This window comes from Cebus imitator, unplaced genomic scaffold (assembly GCF_001604975.1).
Source record: "Cebus imitator isolate Cc_AM_T3 unplaced genomic scaffold, Cebus_imitator-1.0 Scaffold60, whole genome shotgun sequence".
NCBI classification, from domain to species: domain Eukaryota; kingdom Metazoa; phylum Chordata; class Mammalia; order Primates; family Cebidae; genus Cebus; species Cebus imitator.
Genome location: NW_016107375.1, coordinates 11,441,618 through 11,459,943, shown reverse-complemented (window position 1 = coordinate 11,459,943; position 18,326 = coordinate 11,441,618). Strand labels below are relative to the sequence as shown.

Sequence of the window (18,326 nt, the reverse complement as noted above, 5' to 3'; positions counted from 1 at the left end):
GCTCTTTCCAGACTATTTTAGGAGCAGTGTGAGCTTTGGAAACAAAAAAGACCGGGATTTTTTCATAGTTCTCTATCTTCTTACATTATTTTAAGTAGTTCTTCTAACCTCCCTGAGCTTCTGTTTCTCATCTATAAAATGTAGATTGCTATTTTGTGGGTTTGTTTTGAGTACTAAAGAAAATGTATGCAATGAGCTGAGTACCTTGCCAAACACTTAAAAAATGGCAGCTGCTTTCATTATTGCTATTTTTCATTGAAACTTAGTCGTGCACTATGTTTTTTGACAATTAACTTCACATGTCTATTATTCTTGATCTTACCTTTTAGACAGTCCATTCTACATTATGTTGCTACCAATAAACAACTTAAAAATCTGAGAGGCTTAAATTACATTCTACTTTGTGAGTATTTTATATCAGCAATGTCCCTGCTCTAATTCATTCATGGTAGCAGGAAAGTTGTACACTACCTCTTAAACACCTTCCCAAGAAGTGACACTCATCACTGCTGCTCACATATCTTTGACTAAAGCCAGACAAATGGCCACACCCAACTTCAAAGTGACAGTGAAATGCCATCTGTCATATGCCCAGAAAGAGAAAATTATAAAAACTATTTCAAAAGCACAAATGACTCTTGTACCTCACCAACCAAGTTTCCTCATTGATAAAATAAGGAAATAGGAACACCTATTTTAGAATGTTGCTATGAATGTTAAGGCAGTAAACACATATAGAACATTTAGAACAATGTCTAATATATGTTGATCATGTGATTGTTGCTAGATATTGGGACCTATTGTTATCGAAAACCTTTCTAAAGACTGGAGCCATGGTTTGTGCTGACTTGACGCTCCGTGAGCACTTTGCCTGGTGCTTTGCACAATCTAGTTACTCAATAAATATTTGCTGAATTGAATTGAATAGTGTTCCAGCAGCAAGGCTGGGACCACCCACCAGCTGGCAGACCAAGCACATGTAGGATTATCAGTTCCATTTCCCCTGCCAAACACCAATGCACTCCACTAAGCATCCCTCAGCTGCGATTCTCTATTTTGGCAACCTAATTGACCTTAATGTAAATGTTCCCAGCCACATAAAACATGTTGTGAAGTGCACAACAGCAGTCGCAGTTGACTGCCAGCTGCCATCACACTATGTGTATGCAATTTATTCCTCCACAAACCCTCTTGAACATAATAAATAACAATGCCTTCCTTAGAAACCCCTGAACAGTCAGCACACAGGGTACCAGTGGCACATTTTAATGACTGCAACAAAAGAAAAAAAAGAAAGAAAGAAAAGAAAAAAAATATATGCCAGGCTTTAAAAACAAAAGCCTGCCTTCTAAGATAAAGACACTCTTTGATGTAAGAAGGTCTCCCACCTACCTGGAGTCTATTTGGATTGTATTCCTTTATGTTACCTGCACAATTTAATATGAGACCACCAGAGGGAAAAAAAAACTGCATTATGAAAAGGGAACAGAGTTTTAGTTTTCTCTCTGCCTTCCTTATGCTGAGGGACCTTGAACACCCCACTTAGTTGCTGGATGTTAGTTTCTGCATCTATTAAATGGAGAATATAATGCTTGCATGATGTCTTTCCAAAAGCTGATGAGAGAAGTGGACAGAATTAGTAATATGCAAATTCTATGAGTAGGTTTAAATAAATGTGCAAATATCAGAGAAGAGCAGTAAGAACATTTTCTTTTGGATCTTGGTATCCTCCTTATTTCTTTATCTTTTACCTTTGATCTGAGTCAATAATTTGCTGTTGGGTCACCCATATTTTCCTAAAGGCCATGTTTAATGAGTAACAAATCAGGCAGAAAAAAAACACCCAGATCTCAAACATGTCCTACAGAGAGGCTCTTCACCCAGGTTTGTGCTTAAACTCAACATCTTGACAATCTTAGTCAGGTGAGAACATCTTAATCCATTCAAATTTTTTTAACCTGAAATTTATGAAGATAATTGAAAAATTGATTGAGAACCGCTGGACTCAAGAGCTAACAACTAAATGGAATGTCTTAGGTGTTAAGAAGTGTGCACATCTATATGCAAAGACACTGCAGAATTCCCGGGGGCGGGGGTGCTAGTTGTGCTTTACTAGGAATTTTGGAAGAAACTATAAATCTGAGGGAGGTGAAAAACAATATTTTCCTTAAGCCATCTAGGACCCCATTGTCATTGACCTTTGACTCTTTTATGTCTACTCATCCTATTTTTATCTCATGCTGTTCTATACCTTGAAGCTAGTCTCTAGTCAGGGTCTTGCTATTCCTTAGTTATTCTTTAAATTGTGATCCACTTCTTTGAAGCTCCCACATTTATGTGTGGGTACATGTTCTACTCAATTTCTTTATAAGAAAGTATGTTCTCCTATACTTTTGCAAAATGCTAGCTACATGTTTCATTTCTTCTGTGGGATAACTTTCCTCCTTCAATAGGTGCACAATCAAAATTGTAAATTAGAGTCATTCAGGTTCTCAACATTAGTAAAAACATGTATTCTCATGTTCATAATGGCCATTTGTCCCCAAACAGACCAAGAGTTTCTGGTGGTTTTAGTTACATGGCTAGTTTCTTTGATCACCTTTCCTGTGGATTGAAACAGAAAGTGAAAACTTTATGTACAAATCAACTACTTAAAGCTCTCTTCCAACTCCTGTCAAGCACGAAACACAACATTTTAAACAAAGTCACTAAGTTGTGTTGACTATACCTAGAGAAAATGCATTGAGAAAATGGAACAGTCAGGATGGGCGTGGTGGCTCTTGTCTGTTATCCCAGCATTTTGGAATGCCGAGATGGGTGGATCACGAGGTCGGGAGTTCAAGACCAGCCTGGACAATATGGTGAAACTCCGTCTCTACTAAATATTAAAAAAAAAAAAAAATTAGCTGGGTGTGGTGGCAGGCCCCTGTAATCTCAGCTACTCACAGGCTGAGGCAGAGAATTGCTTGAACCTGGGAAGTGGAGGTTGCAGTGAGCCAAGATCATGTCACTGTGCTGCAGCCTGAACAACAGAGCCAAATGCCATCTCAAAATAATAATAATAATAATAAAACAAGCAAATAAACAAATAAAAAGGAGTATAATTGAAAAGAAAATAAACATAAAATACAGAACAAAGGGAAGAAAAGAAGTAACACATTGGGGTGAGGAGAATATAAAGAAACAACAAGATAAAACAGCCTCTGGTGGATATGTCTTCTTCCCAAATAGCTGTGAAGCAGGAAGGCCTGGGAAAGGAGGAGGATGGGAGAGCTGGGAGTTTTCATTTTTCTATTTGAGTCACATCTTCCTAGAGGCCTTAGTTCCTTCATTTGAACAAATAAGTTTCTAAACATTGACAATTAAGCTTTGCTAACATTTGTTAAGCATATCAAAACTAAAAATGTAAACTATATGCAATTATTCCCCCATTTTGTTTTCCTTCTCTATGACATTTCACTTTCTAAACCTATTCTTCCAGGTCCAATGACAATCATTTTTCTCTCAAGAAGTATTTGGACAATTTTTCTTTTTATCAAATTTTAATACTGCAAATATTAAAGAACAAGAAGAGAAATAAATACAGTTTATTTATTTAATATTTATTTATTTTTTTGAGACAGAGTCTTGCTCTGTCACCCAGGCTGGAGTGCAATAGCACAATCTCGGCTTACTGCAACCTCCGCCTCCCAGGTTCAAGCAATTCTCCTGCCTCAGCCTCCCAAGTAGCTGGGATTACAGATTCCTGCCACCACGTGCAGCTAATTTTTGTATTTTTAGTAGAGATGGGGTTTCACTGTGTTGGCCAGGCTGGTCTTAAACTCCTGATCTCAACTTATTAACCCTCCTTGGCCTCCCAAAGTGCTGGGATTACAAGCATGAGCCACCACGACTGTCCTGCACAGTTTACATTGACTGCGTCGTATTATTTCCTAAATGTTGCCTGTGGGTTAGGATAGATTGTGAGAACCTTCATGTAAAATTTTGATTTAGAACAAAGTACACAATGAAGTAACAGGTATAGCAATATCCCTTACTGGATATGGGGCAATATATTGAGGATACTGTATATTTGCTACTTTTCTTGGTGTTTCTTCTCTATCTAAAAGAGGAAGGAAAGAAAAGAGAAAATAAAAAAGTTAGGGGAAAATAAAAAACATTGATTAAAAACCTACTTTTTTTCAGACAAGAGGCCCAATAATTTAAATACATTATGCTTTTAATTATTCAGCAATATGAGAAGAACCATTATTGTTGGCCCTATTAAATAAATGGCCTCATACAGGTTAACTTGTATAGAGTCACATGGCTAGAAATCAGCAGGTTTCTATTTGACTCAGACTGTCATTTGTTTATTGATATAGTAACAGCATGAATAATTTGAAATATGCTGCTTAGTGTGGTAGCCACTAGCCTCATGTGACTATTTAAACTAGTTAAAATTAAATAAAAGTAAGAATATACTCTGACACTTGCGTTAGCCACATTTTAAGTGTTCAATTATCACATTTGTCAAGTAGCTACAGTAATGAAAAGGAGATATATAGAATATTCCTGTCATTGCAAAAAAAAAAAAATTCCACTAGAAAGAGCAGTTGTTCAACGTAGACTTTTTGTGGGTCAGAAACAATCTATTTCCATTGATTTCTGTGAGGCTTATCACTGCACATATGTTGTTATTTCCTATTCTTCTTTGAGGAAAATATTTTAACAGACAAAAAAAATTGCTGATCAATTTTTGATTCTTTTAATGTTGAGGGAAGTAGTTATAAAATATTCAGGTCCAAATTCTTGGTAGACCTTTGCAAAGTGATTGGTGAAATTTATGGGCACAGCTGGTTTGCAGTTGTAAAACCTTTTATATTTTTAATGCAAAATGGCATCTGTGCCTGCTAATTGGATACTTAGGCATACACACATAAATTGCCTGGGAATTAGAAAGGTATATTTCTTAAGTCTGCCCACATCTTACCATTTTGAGAATCACTGCTTGGATTCACTTTTCCTCCATGTTATTCTTGTAGAGTGGGTGGGAAAAAGCCTTCTTCTTGTTATAAATATTGCCCGTTGGGAAAATATGCTTCCTCCTCCTAACCCAGTTTTAATCCTTTCAAGCTCTGAACTCAGAAACCACTGTATGTGTGGTAGCTACTATTCGAAATAAGTTTGAGCTCTGTGATCACTAACACCTGTCTGGTGAGAAAGGAAGAATCAAATTTGTAAATGCCACTGGCAACCCTGTCTTAAGAGTTGGATTCAAACTTAGCTATGAGGCCACAGAAAAGAAATCAGGACAAAACCTTGCTTAGCCTCTCTTTGAACACTTTAGTTCTCTGCTGGTATTGTCTAGTTTGCAATGCAATGGCAACAGAATTGAGGGGTATTCTGTTACGTTTCATGTAAAAGTTTATTTAATCTGCCCTCATAATTTTTGTGAGCCCTAGAAAAGATGACTTGGAATCCAGAGACTACACTTCTTCTTCCGTCTGAGAAGACTGCTTTGTCATTCTTCTGTGCACTGGTAATTTCCATTAGAAAGCTTGCTAACCTGGCATTGACAATTATAAACCATGATCAAAAGGTGAAAAGGGCTCACCCACACTGTTCTGCAGTAAAGCCTATACCAGGTATCTGGGAAGAAAAGAAAAACAAGAAAGTAAACACCAAAGTGTGGGTATGTGTGCCCTTTTTATGTGAGCATTACAAAGTGTGAAACATGAATGCAAAGAAAGAGAAGAATTTTCAGAGATTTAATCACTTCCAAATAGAAAGTTTTGGTTGCAGTTTAAGGAGCCTTTTCACCTCAAGGTCATAGCTCGAATCTCATCTGGATTTATGTATAGTGTTCACATTCAATTATTTTTTAGCTCTTACTGCAGTATTGCTTCCTTGCATTGCATAAACTGTTTACACCCATTGGGCCTTTGGCACAATTTTCCTGGACATTTTGTTTGCTTCTGTGGCTAATACACACTGATTTTTAAAATCAGCTGATTGCATTATAATGGATGGATTTATCCTCCTTCTTCCTTTTTTCATCCACATATAATCATGTTGGAATCAGACTTCCTGGTCCTTGATGCTCAAGAGAGGGAGAAAAAAAGACTGCTCCTGGGACAAGATAAGTCTATAGTGGACCTTGGCACTTGGAAATGTAGGTTCTGTCTTTTACCTATTTTCAGGAAGTGTAGATATACCAAAGTGAGAAAAATCAACTGTTTTTTAAATCCTTTTATTGAATATTTAAAATATACATATATGGAGAAAAATTACTTAGGCACATGCACACAAACATATTTTTTAAGCAGATGGTCTCTATATGTTCAGCTAAAGAATAGCAGTAATTTTTATTAGCAAATATTAATTATGAACTTATTATGTAAAAGGCACTGCCAGGAACTGTAGGTGATAAAGATTCTAGACCTTCTTTTAATTAACTTATTTAATTGGAAGAAACATATATTTGGGCAAAACATAATTAAAGTACAGAGAAACATGATGACAAACAGGTAATATATAACACCTTTTCCAGAAACTTACAGTGACAGAAGGATATTCTAGGCTGGTTGATTAGGGGAGACTTTGTGCAGGAGGCAGGGCCAATAAATACAGCACAGGAATGAGATAGGCAGAGAAAGTAAGTGGTCGAACACTGTAGAATGTTAAAGTTGAAAATATGCATGGGGTGGGCTGTGAAGAAGCTGAAGTGATTGGCATGAAGCATGATCCCTTATATGAGAGATTTGAGAAACTTCAAGCAAAATTGAAACAGCACTTCTTTACCTTCATATACACATAGTCAAGTCCTCTCCACTTTTCTGTCATCCCCTCTTGCCAACTAATAAAAGGCTGCAGGTGTAGGGTTTGTAGCCCTATTCTGCAGAATTACAACCCTTGTCCCTAAAATGCTGAGATGGTCTTTGAAGGCTGTAAGGTGCAGAGTCCTGCTGAGGATCCCAGCAAAGGACGAGAACCAAGCCTAACAGTGCTCAAATTGTGGTTTGGGGCTTTAACATTTTTCTTTCCTTTTCTGTTAGAGCCATCAATTGCCTTCTACAGACATTGAATTCACTTACAAAGTTTAAACAGAGAAATAAAGTGGAATGCAATGATCAGGAAATTCCATTTGGCTTTTTTCTCCCTTTCATCATTTTGTTGAATGTGTGCAGAAGTATATGAGGTCATTCATTTGTACCCAAACAGGAATATAGGATTTGCCATATTGGATTAGTCCATTGGTCCATCAATGTTGTATCGTCACTGCCTCTGGCACCAGATGATACATGAAGCACCAGAGGAGAGCGAACTTCCCCCATCCCCAAAAGGCAGCAAGTCAATTGTGCAGTGCAATATATGGGGTGAAAGTCTCCACTGCTCAGGGTGGGACTACATAAATGAAATCTGGATTTGAAGATGTTTAACAGGGCAAAAGCTGCATCCACTGAAGACAGACTTAGGCAGTTCTTACCTTTAGAAAGTGTGTCCAATGTCTCTGTGTTCACTTGTATCAGAGTTTCTCTCCTCTTTTTCCATCGGAAGAACTATTATTTATCTTACAATAATAAACTGAAACAGTAGAATCAAACAGCCCCATTCCTGAGAGATAGAGAAAACACTCCATAATAACTGACACATTGCTGCTTTCTTTCTGGTGAAAGCATAAATGTAGTCAAAACCAGAACTTAATGTAATATCTCAGGATATGATGCCCTCCTTCCCATTGTAATTATTACAAAAATCTATAGTCTGCTCAACTTCTTGGCCTATTCACTCATTCAGTCACCAGGGAAAAGCTAGATGATACTGTGTGAGGGTCTGACCAACATAAAGGGTGCGACAAGGATGCCCCAAGGCTCAGGATGTTAAAAATTTGAGGCACCAGGAGTAACCAGAATGCAGGGAAGAACAAGCTCTCTGCCACAAGGGCAGTCCAACTGGAAAAATGCATCACTCGGAGACATGAGAGGCCAATTCTAGCTGGGATGATATGGAACACGATGCTGCCACTTTCTTCATGAGGGGAATGTGAACGAAATATAAAATAATTAATCTGACATTCCTCAGAATCCAATATTTGTGCAATTTAAAAAATATTCTTAGTTTTAGCAATAAATTACAGGGTGAGAATTGTGTTGACGTATAGATAAGGTACGGTTTCCTGATCTGAATAGTAATATTGTAAGATTATTTCTAGTTTTCCTAGTGATTTTTAACTACGAAGCTTCAGCCCAGACCTGTTGATAATGATTATAATAGCGATGGGGGGTCTGGCTATGTAATCTCTGAGGCTCAATGCAAAATGGAACTGCAGGGTCTCAGTTTAAAAAGCAGGAAAAATGTGACCGTAACTTAGTGTAACATAAAGTTTTTCCTTTATTGCAGGTCTCTTGATCGACTTACCATGTTATTTTTATTTGCTATTTAATGCCATTCTTGAAACGTTGAATTTGAATGATTAGCATGAATGTTACTATTCATCTTTATGTTGTACAATGCCAATTTTAAATTCAAATGTAAGAACATTGAAATTGTATGTGGAATCACCAGTATTGCACGATTTGTATTTCAAGGACATATATTCATATGTATTTTGTTCTTACCAAAACAAGGGAGACACTGCACAAAACTAACTCAGCTGTTTGTTGATAGTTTGTACTTTTTGATACTCTTACATTCCAGCAGTACTCTCTATGTATTGCCCTACCTTTCTCTTTCCAACTAAGGCATTATTTTCAATGTAGGTTGTCAGCTGAAATACAAGGAAGTGACTTGTGTAAGGAAAGATATGACTGGCATCCTCAATTGTTCATCACTCTCAGACTGCTCATGTCTTAATTCTGCATTCAGAGCAAATTGTGGTTCAAATGGAAAGTGTGGCCTCTTGGGAACAGTGTGGGCCCACTCAGTAATAGATGTTACACACTTACCTTGTACTTTTGAGTCTCATTGCACTCCAGTTCACTTAGGTCCTTTGGAATTCTGTGCTCTTGATACCTTGTGAATTTTGAATGCAAATAGTTAGCAAGGAAGTTAATCCCACATGTTGAGAGAATCTCCTCTGCACACATGCTTGCTCCATTGTTCCATTGAACGTCACAAATAAAACTCAAGTTCAAAGACAAAATGTGTTACGAATTCCAAACAGTGACAATAGGACATTAAACCAAATATCGACCGCTTTTAAGACAGAGCTGTGTTTGACTGCACATCTTGTAAGCCTAGGGGGCTGGCCCTGAGTCATGACACAAGTAACATGCCTCATATTTACTGAATAGTCAGTTTATGCCTGGCTGTTTGATATAAGCCATCTTCTATGCATTTTATCTTTAATTTTCACAGTGGCTTGGATTTGAACCCAGGCCATCTGGGTCCAGAGTAAAGGCTTACTAATCCAGGTTTCATCTAATCCATATTCACAAATTATTTTTATTATGAGGCAAAATAACTTTAAAAGTGCATGATGGGACCAGGGAGAGGTTTGGTGTGAAATTTTTTAAAGATAGGCTGAAAACCTACTGTTTCAGGAAAAACTCAAACTGTTTTTCCTCTGCTCTCATACCATGTAACAATCATCACAGAAGAAAAACAACACAGAAGTCTTCTGTGACCAAATGTGAGAGTTTCCCCTACATGCCAAGCAGCAGACACCAGCAGGGTGTCTTCCAACTTAGTTTTGACACTACCTGGAGATAGAGTCAGATCCCACATGTTGCGGTCTTGGTACCCACAACTCTCCTCACACCCCAAACAACACTTACAAGTTTGGGCCTTTAGAACATCTGTACAACCTGCTTTAGGTTGGGGTTTCCAGGACCCCTTATTTGGGTTTGATTAATGTGCTGGAGGAGCTTACAGAACTCAGGGAAATACATTTACCAGTTTATCATAAAGGATATTACAAGCATACAGATAAAGATAGGATGTGGCATGGGGAAAGGTGCAAGAAGCTTCCAAGCCCTGCCTGTGTGCACCACCCTCCATGAACCTCCAGATGTTTAACTACCAGAATCTTCCTGAGCCTACTACTCTTAGGGTTTTATGGAGACTTCATTACACAGGCATGATGAAAACCTATATAGAAATGTGATTGAACAAAAAGAGTATGATCTAAACCCAGCAAGACCTGTCTGTTCAGACTTTTCTTGGTATCTCAATGTAGCATTCCTTCCTAGAAGGCAAGATGGTCCAACTCATGGCCTGCAGGCCACGTGCAGCAAGGATGACTTTGAATGCAGCCCAACACAAATTTGTAGGCTTTCTCAAAACCGTATGAGGGTTTTTTTTTTTTTTTTGCAATTTATTTTTTTAAATAGCTTATCAGCTATCTTTAGTGTTAGTGTATTTTATGTGTGGCCCAAGACAATTTTTCCTTTTCCAGTGTGGCCCAGGGAAGACAAAGATTGGACACCCCTGTTATAGGGTATGCAATAAGGATCTTTCAACCCACAATAGATTAGGGTCCTGCCTTGGGCAGATGAAAGAAAGATAGCAGAAGATCAGTGAGAGACAGAGATACTGTTTCATGAGACCTGCTCCTGGAGCCCAAAGTGCTCCAAGCTTACCTCAAATTACTGTAACAAGTGCTCTCGCTTTCTCTTCTCTCTCTGTCTATCACAACTGCTATGACAAGAATCAGAGATACTTGAGGACTAGAGAGAGGGTGAGTTTTCCTTCTAAATAGATATGAGATTATGCAATGTGAATATCAAACACTTTCTTCTGACCAGATGAAAGTGGTTGAGACTACAGGGAGACCCCTGTCTCTTTGTCTGTATATATGTGTATGTGTGTGTTGCAATATCTATGCCTTTATGCTTTATGCTTAAGTTTTTAAGCACCAGATAGAACATTTTTAACAGTAATGCCTTATTTTTAAACTCCTAGTTCTTTACTTGGAGTTTTACAAATATATTTAGTAATAGCTATTTAATTATAAAGTTTATTTTAGGAGTGTTCTGACTAGTTGGGTAAGTTACAAGTCCATAGGTTAAAATCAAAACAAAATACACTTTATTTCCAGACTCACAGGCACTGGCTATATGACTCTGAGTGTGCGCTGGTTTTCAAATGAAGGTCTGGATAGTGATTAGGTAGCCATTAACTGCATGATCTGATGGACCCTGAAAGTCCATGTAAGCCTCCCTATTGTGTAGAAAAGTAAAATATATACTACACAGATAGATGAACAAAGTATTCAATAATAACATCTTGTTTAAGCTTGCTTTTCAGGTAAGTAGCAGGACCCATATTTACTCTCTGTTGTGGGTTGAATAATGTCCTGGAAAACTGATGTCCACCTAAAATTTCATATTATGACATTATTTGGAAATAGGATATTTGTAGATGTAACTATTTAAGATGAGATCATACTGGATTAGAGTGGACCCTAAATCCAATGTGATTAGTGTCCTTATAAGAAGACTTACAAGTGTCTCCTTAGACAGAGACACACAGAAAGGAGGATACCATGTGAATATGGAGACAGAAATTGGAGTGATGCCTCTACAAGCCAAGGGATGCCAGGGAGTGCCAGCAACCATCAGAAGCTGGGGGAGAGGCACGGGATGCATTCTCCCTTTGAGCCCCCAAGAAGAAATACATTCTGATGACACCTTGGATTCAAATTTCTAGCTTCCAGACTTGTGAAAGAATAAATTTACATTGTTTCAATCCAGCCCAAGTTAGTGGTAATTTGCTATAGCAGTCCTTATCTCTTAGCTGGACAACATTAAGCGTTGGTAATAGTTTAGGCCATACATAATTAAATTTGTCTTTGACTCATTGTCTAAACAGGATATGTTTCATGAAGACAGTGGCTGATTTTACATTCTTTGGTCTATTTCATGTACAGAAATGTATAGTGCCTCGTTAGAATTTAAAATACAAGTAAACAAAAAATAAACCCAAAATTCTAAATGTTGAACTGATTCATTAATTAAACTGTAGAACCCAACAGTAAGGAAATATATAGAGAAAGTCAAAATGATTCTATTGGGACTGAGATCTACTTTATAAAAATGTTATGCAAGAGTATCATTTAGCTGCATGGATGGATGGATTTCAGAGCATCTTATAAAATGCACGCAAGAGAGCTTGATCATACATAAAATCCTAAAAGGTTTGTAACTCCTTCTAGTTTATTATTGTTATTATATGTCTCTTTTACTGTCATGATTAGCACTGAACGTCTCAAAACATAAAACATGTATATGCTTGTTTCAAGAAAAGTAGGGCAAGGGAGCGGAGGGAAGAAGGAAGCTAGGGGGACTGCTGCCCATCTCTGAGTTATTCACGGAGAAGGAGCTTGAGAGGATGAGCACTCACAATCACCAAGACAGGACAGTCAAAGTCTCTGCAGCTCCTGGTACAGAAAGAAGTAGTATGTGTACATGCATTTGTGTGTATCTGTTGTGGGCCTCACAAAAGACCCAATGTCTTAATATTAACTTCCATTAGCTTTCTCTCATATCCAAGGGACCAGATGGCATATTGCTAACCTAGCAGAAATGAGCTATTTCTCTACTTCTGTCTTCACTTCCTTTCCTATTTGCAATCCTATTTCTAAAATATATACTTTCTTTTTATCTGTTCTGTCTAGAATTGTTTGATTCCTGGTAAGTTCATGAATCTCATCCTTGACCACATAAATAAATACAGATAGTTCATATTGCCCAGGACTCAAGACTATGTCAGTTGCCAAATTAAGAAGGAAAAATCAAGGCTTTATTGGTTTATATACAGACAGCTTACAATGAGGTGTGTGTGTGTGTGTGTGTGTGTGTGTGTGTGTGTTGACAGAGAGAGCAAAAGAGGAAGAGAGAGAGATAGAGAGAGGACCCAGAGGCTGTGGAAAGTTAGTGTCAAAGGTATAGAAGGTACACAATGAGCCATTCATGCTCAGAGCCAAACAATGGATCTAAACTGCTCAAGAATCATCATTTTAGATATCTTTGTAAATGCACAGAGATTTCCATTCTTTAAAATGGTCTACTGGTTTTTAAAATTTTTTTATTCCTACAAAAAACAAGACAAAACTTAATCATAGACTGTCTTGAGTTTTTTAGCAAAAATAATGTTAAAGGCATAACAAAAATATCTAACTATTCTGGAAAAATCATAAACCTCAGTACACAACAGAAAATTTGCCTGTGAAAACAATGTTCTTCTCTCCTCTTGTAACGCAGAGTCCCGCAGTCAGCTTCCCAGCTGTAATTCTCTCCGACACCAGGGATATTAAGAATGTGAAGAAAATGCTTGAGTAGATTATAAATAATAGTGTGAGACACAGTGAATTATATTTTCTAATAATTGGCATTACATTATAAGACTGAGGGGGGAAAAAGGATGAAAGCAAAGAGAACGTGAATGCAGGCAGTCACAGATTTTTTTTCTCTGTTCTTGGGGGTATGTGTAATGAAAGTAGAAGAGGAGACAGAGAAAGAGAAGGGGGAAAGGGAGCATGGAAAGTGGGAAGACAGGGAAAGAAGATAGGGAGAGATGAAAGAGAAAGACAGATGTAAGGAAGAAGAAATGCTCAGGTTTTAGTTATTTATTTATTGTTTGTTTATGGAGTTTCGCTCTTGTTGCCCAGGCTGGAGTACAGTGGCATGATCTCAGCTCATCCGCAACCTCTGCCTCTGGGGCCCAAGTGATTCTCCTGCCTCAGCCTCCCAAGTAGCTGGAATTACAGCCACCACGCCTGGCTGATTTTGTATATTTAGTAGAGACAGGGTTTCTCTAGGTTGGTCAGGCTGGTCTTGAACTTCCAACCTCAGGTGATCCGCCCGACCTGACCTCCCAAAGTGCTAGGATTACAGGTGTGAGCCACCACGCCCGGCCAAATGCTCAGTTTGTGACCGGTACTGATGCCACATCACACAGCTGAGTAAAATGGAGTAAAGAACAGAGAAACACAGCTGGATCTGTAGAGATAAGGGTGTGTCTGTCACCCAGAGGAAGTAATTCCAGTTACTATAGCATGAGCAATTGCAACATTACTTCCCCTTGAAAATGAAGAGGAAGAAAAACATACGTGTTTGTTTGTTGTATATTCACCATCTTTATGCCTGCTCATTCCATATAAAATTACTCTAATGCAAACTCATAGGAGGCAGTATTATGAAGACTGAGAAATATCTAATTCTGCCCTCAATTAGTTTGTAATATAATTGCCCTGACTTCTCTGAAGCAATTTTCTCTCCCTGCTTATGATTTTGGGTAGTATCTAACAGGATAAAACCTGGGAAACCATTTTTTTTTTAAATGTAAAACTCTATTCCTCTTGGGATTTCAACACATCTTGAGAGATAGCTGCTTTGGAAGATATTCCTCTCTTAACAAAAGAGAAAAAGACATTACTTTTTTTATGGAGGCATCGTGAAGTGAAGTGTTAAAGCAGGAGCATAAAAAATTTAAGGCCTGAAAACACAGTCCAAAGGAGGAAAAAGGTGTTTTTTGTGAGCAGAGATTGGGAACTATTTATCTACATTGTTTGTCTACATAGTTAAATTTGACTAAACAAGGGCTCTGCTCATTGCAGTTTACCTTGATACTGTGAAGATTTGAGGTACAGGATGGACGCCTAATAGTGTCCAATATGTGAAAACATTCACTCCAGTTGACTCCTAAGGTTAAATAAATTAGAGAGAAAAGAAGAAAAGGAAAAAGGAGGAATCAAAAAGGAGGGGATGGAGGAGAAAAAGAAATAGAAATGTAAAGAGAGGCAGAGGCTAAGAGTGAGTGGCAAGAATAATAACAGATAATATACAATGAGAATAACAGATAATATACACCAGATAATAACAATAATATACAATGAGAGGAAAAATTAGAGCTTGATTCAGCCATCTTGTATAAACATGTTCTCGGAATATTTGATCACCAAAGCTGACTAATGTGCAAATTCACTTCTAACAGAAAATACTATTCAATATGAGATTCCTCTTTAAAGTTCCAATAGTTCATACTATCATTGAAAAATCATGATAGGTTCTTAGCCTGAGGGAACATAGGTATGAGTAGAGATCTCTCCCTATACTTTGTCAAAATCATTCCTTCATAGTCGCAGCTCTGCGTAATGCAAAAGGACTGTGATTTAGAGTAATGCAGAATGCTCATTCAGTCCTGAATTCCAACCTGATCCTTTGTTCTAATTTCTTCTATTTCTGGGCCAGTAGACCTATGGCTATTTAAATGGTAGATTTCTCAACATGTAGAAGAAGCAGTCAAGTGTTATAAATGATTAAGAATTCTGTTCAGTAACCTAATCATGAATTTATAACTTTTATTGAATTTTCTCCACTCTTTTCACTTCCCCTGGCATATCTACAAACATATAGACACCAATATATGCTTACTTTCTTTTTAATCCTTATGTCAATTGACAAAAAGTAACAAATACCAAATAACAAAACACTTTGATGGAGTTAAGGCTGTGTATACAGCAGAACAAAACCATAACCAACAATGATGCTCAGGCCTGGCACACTGATTAATTGATTTGTAGCTTAAAGAACATTTTGCGCTGGGTGTGGTGGCTCACACCTGTAATCCCAGCACTTTGGCAGGCCAAGGCAGGCAGATCACCTGCAGTCAGGAGTTTGAGACCAGCCTGGCCAACATGGTGAAATCCCATCTCTACTAAAAATACAAGTTATTCCACTCCTGTAATCCCAGCTACTTGGGAGGCTGCGGCAGGAGAATGGCTTGAACTTGTGTGGCAGAGGTTACAGTGAGCCAAGATTGGGCTACTGAACTCTAGCCTGGCAACAGAGTGAGATTCTGTCTCAAAATAAACAAACAAACCAAAAAACCCCAAAACACACATATTTTGCCACTGTCTCTGGGGAGGCTTCTTCCTTGCTAATAAAATTATGATTTACTTTGGGTATCAAGTGCCATAGGTGTTAGGGGATCTGGGCCCTTTCTCAGTTTCAGGGGATGAGTCTTGCGTAGTGGTTATCGTGGACAACATGAGGAGACTTGAGGAGAAACATGCTGTTGGGCTTCTGTGAAAGTTTTCCATAGGAGATATAGAGTTACATATGTCCTATTCTCCACTGCTAGCTTTTGAATGTAACTATCTGAAGCTGTGCTCTCTGGAGGTATAACAGTCATTTTGTAACCAAGAGGGCAAAGCTAAGGATGAAAGCTGACTTCTGGAAAATAGAAGCGGGGATATGAAACCTTGGTAATTAGCTCTGAAAAATCAAACTTCCAGAATTCTTAGAATACAAGAATTAAAAATATTCTTATGTTTCTATTCCAGTCCTAATTTGGTTTCTGTTACTTTAGCTGAGAATAGCCTAATTGATATAAATATCTACCATAGAATATACACATATGTAATATATTCATATTTATTCTATGGCAGTATTTCACATGCACATGAACACATATATATTGTTTTCATTGATGCTTCGAGTGAACTGTACAGATAATTAGACAATAAACATAGAGTCAAAGGCAGAATGAAGATAAGATACTCTTGACCTGAAATATAGATGGGAAAGATTTAGGGCAATGGGAGAGAAGTAAATTTTTTATTATTTCCTTAGAGAATGTCAAGATGAGACTGAGTACAGAGATGGAGGAACTGATACTGAAGAAGTGGAATAATATTTTATCTTCTGCAATGGTAAGAAAGAAGGTTAAACATTATCACTGAGCCATATTCACAGTTGTGGAGGCAAGAAATTAATGTTTTTTTTCAATAGTCAACCAAATTTTTTTGCTAAAACATAAAGTAAAATTGGTTTTGGAAAGGATTTAGGTCTGCTTCAGAGGTTCATGAGCTGCTACTGGTGATTTTTCTGAAACATTGCAGTACTAGTGATTTTTTTTTCCAATAAAATTTCAGAAAGAAATGAGAAATTGATCACAAGAATTGGAAGAATGGAGCCAACATTGTTGTTAGGAACCATTGCTTATTGGGGGCCCTAACAGTTACAGTTTTTGGATTTCTTAAAAGCCATTCAGTAGCCAGAGTGGAGGAGCTGAGAAGATGAACTCTTTGTCTGAATTAGCTTGGCGGTTTCCTTTTACCTTGACAGGAAGGTACAATCAGACAGCAAGACTTATCAGCCCAGTTTGTGTAAATCTTATAGATCTTGGGCTAAGATAGCTAAGTTGAGAATAGGTCTTTAGAAGTCACTAAATTTATTTATCTATTTATAAAGAACATTAAGAACTCTCTCATACATGATACTTTGTAGTGTTTTCTCTAAATAAATATCCCTCATATTGCAAAGAGAACAGCATTTTTAAGGAAGGGAAATAGTATGTGAACTATTATTACCAAAAACAAATGAAAGTGAAGCTATGTTAAATAAAGAAGAGTCACAATACCCCCTCATTCCACCTGATGGCCATTTACATTTCTTCTCTTTGCCTCTGTGTTGGTCCTCAGCCACTTCCACTGAACACTAGTGCTGTAAGGAACACAGTTTTAAATGAACTAAGCTAAAGAATAAACTTAAATTTATGTACGTAGGTTACCAATACCATTTAAGATAATTTGTAATAAGATCAGCCTTACCACTAGAATTGCTGATTGCTTATGTGTTATCAATCAGGAACCACTATCATCACTCTACATGCTATTCTGTCATTCAACATTATTTCTAAACTAGGAATGGCAGGTCCCATGGATCGCAACTTCACTAGAACATTCAGCACCTAAGCCAATGTGTATTTCAATTCATCTCAATATTATCCAGAGTGACCTCATTATGAGCAATCAACATGCATCATCTTAGCTTCATCTCCTAAGGAGCTTGACCTAGCCTTCAAATAAATTCATTGCATCTATGTACACCTATAGTATTATTCTCCTCTGGCATTTTCTGCATCAGAACATACAGATACCAATGCCCCCTTCTTTAGTCTTCAGTAAAAGACTGAAATTCTTAGGCTGCTTCATGAAAAACCTGAAGAAGGAGAGAAAGGATTCTTGTCTTATGTCCTGGAAATAGAACATGTATCATGAAAAGTTATTCTTGTTCCCTAAGGACAAAAGGAAGGAATAGCTTTTGCAAGTTCTGCCAATCAGCTCAATAAAGGAAGCAGCGATGGTGCATCACTAGAGGTGGGCAGATGACAAAAGCCACGCCTTCTCTTCTGATTGCAGAGACTTCAGTGGTATTTAAATGTTTCCAGTCTCAGGGACAGCTGTATCCCGAGAGTGGCTGTGGTTGTGAACATACTTTCATGAAGTGTGGTGATCAGGCTCAACCCAACAATAGATTTTTATAGTTAATAAAATACACCAGTATTCCCAGATGGAAGGAATTTTAGCTTCCTCATCTGACAGGATGTGACAGCTACCT

The 18,326-nt window shown here is 37.7% G+C and overlaps 1 long non-coding RNA gene across 1 annotated transcript in view; it reads left to right on the top strand.

The window, feature by feature from the left end:
* Positions 1-7,893, top strand: part of LOC119471398 — a 122,057-nt gene extending 114,164 nt beyond the window's left edge. Inside the window, exons 4-5 of the long non-coding RNA XR_005200446.1 lie at positions 6,065-6,154; positions 7,780-7,893. This is a non-coding gene — a long non-coding RNA (uncharacterized LOC119471398). The remainder of the gene's footprint in view (positions 1-6,064; positions 6,155-7,779) is intronic.
* The last annotated feature ends 10,433 nt before the right edge of the window (positions 7,894-18,326 follow it).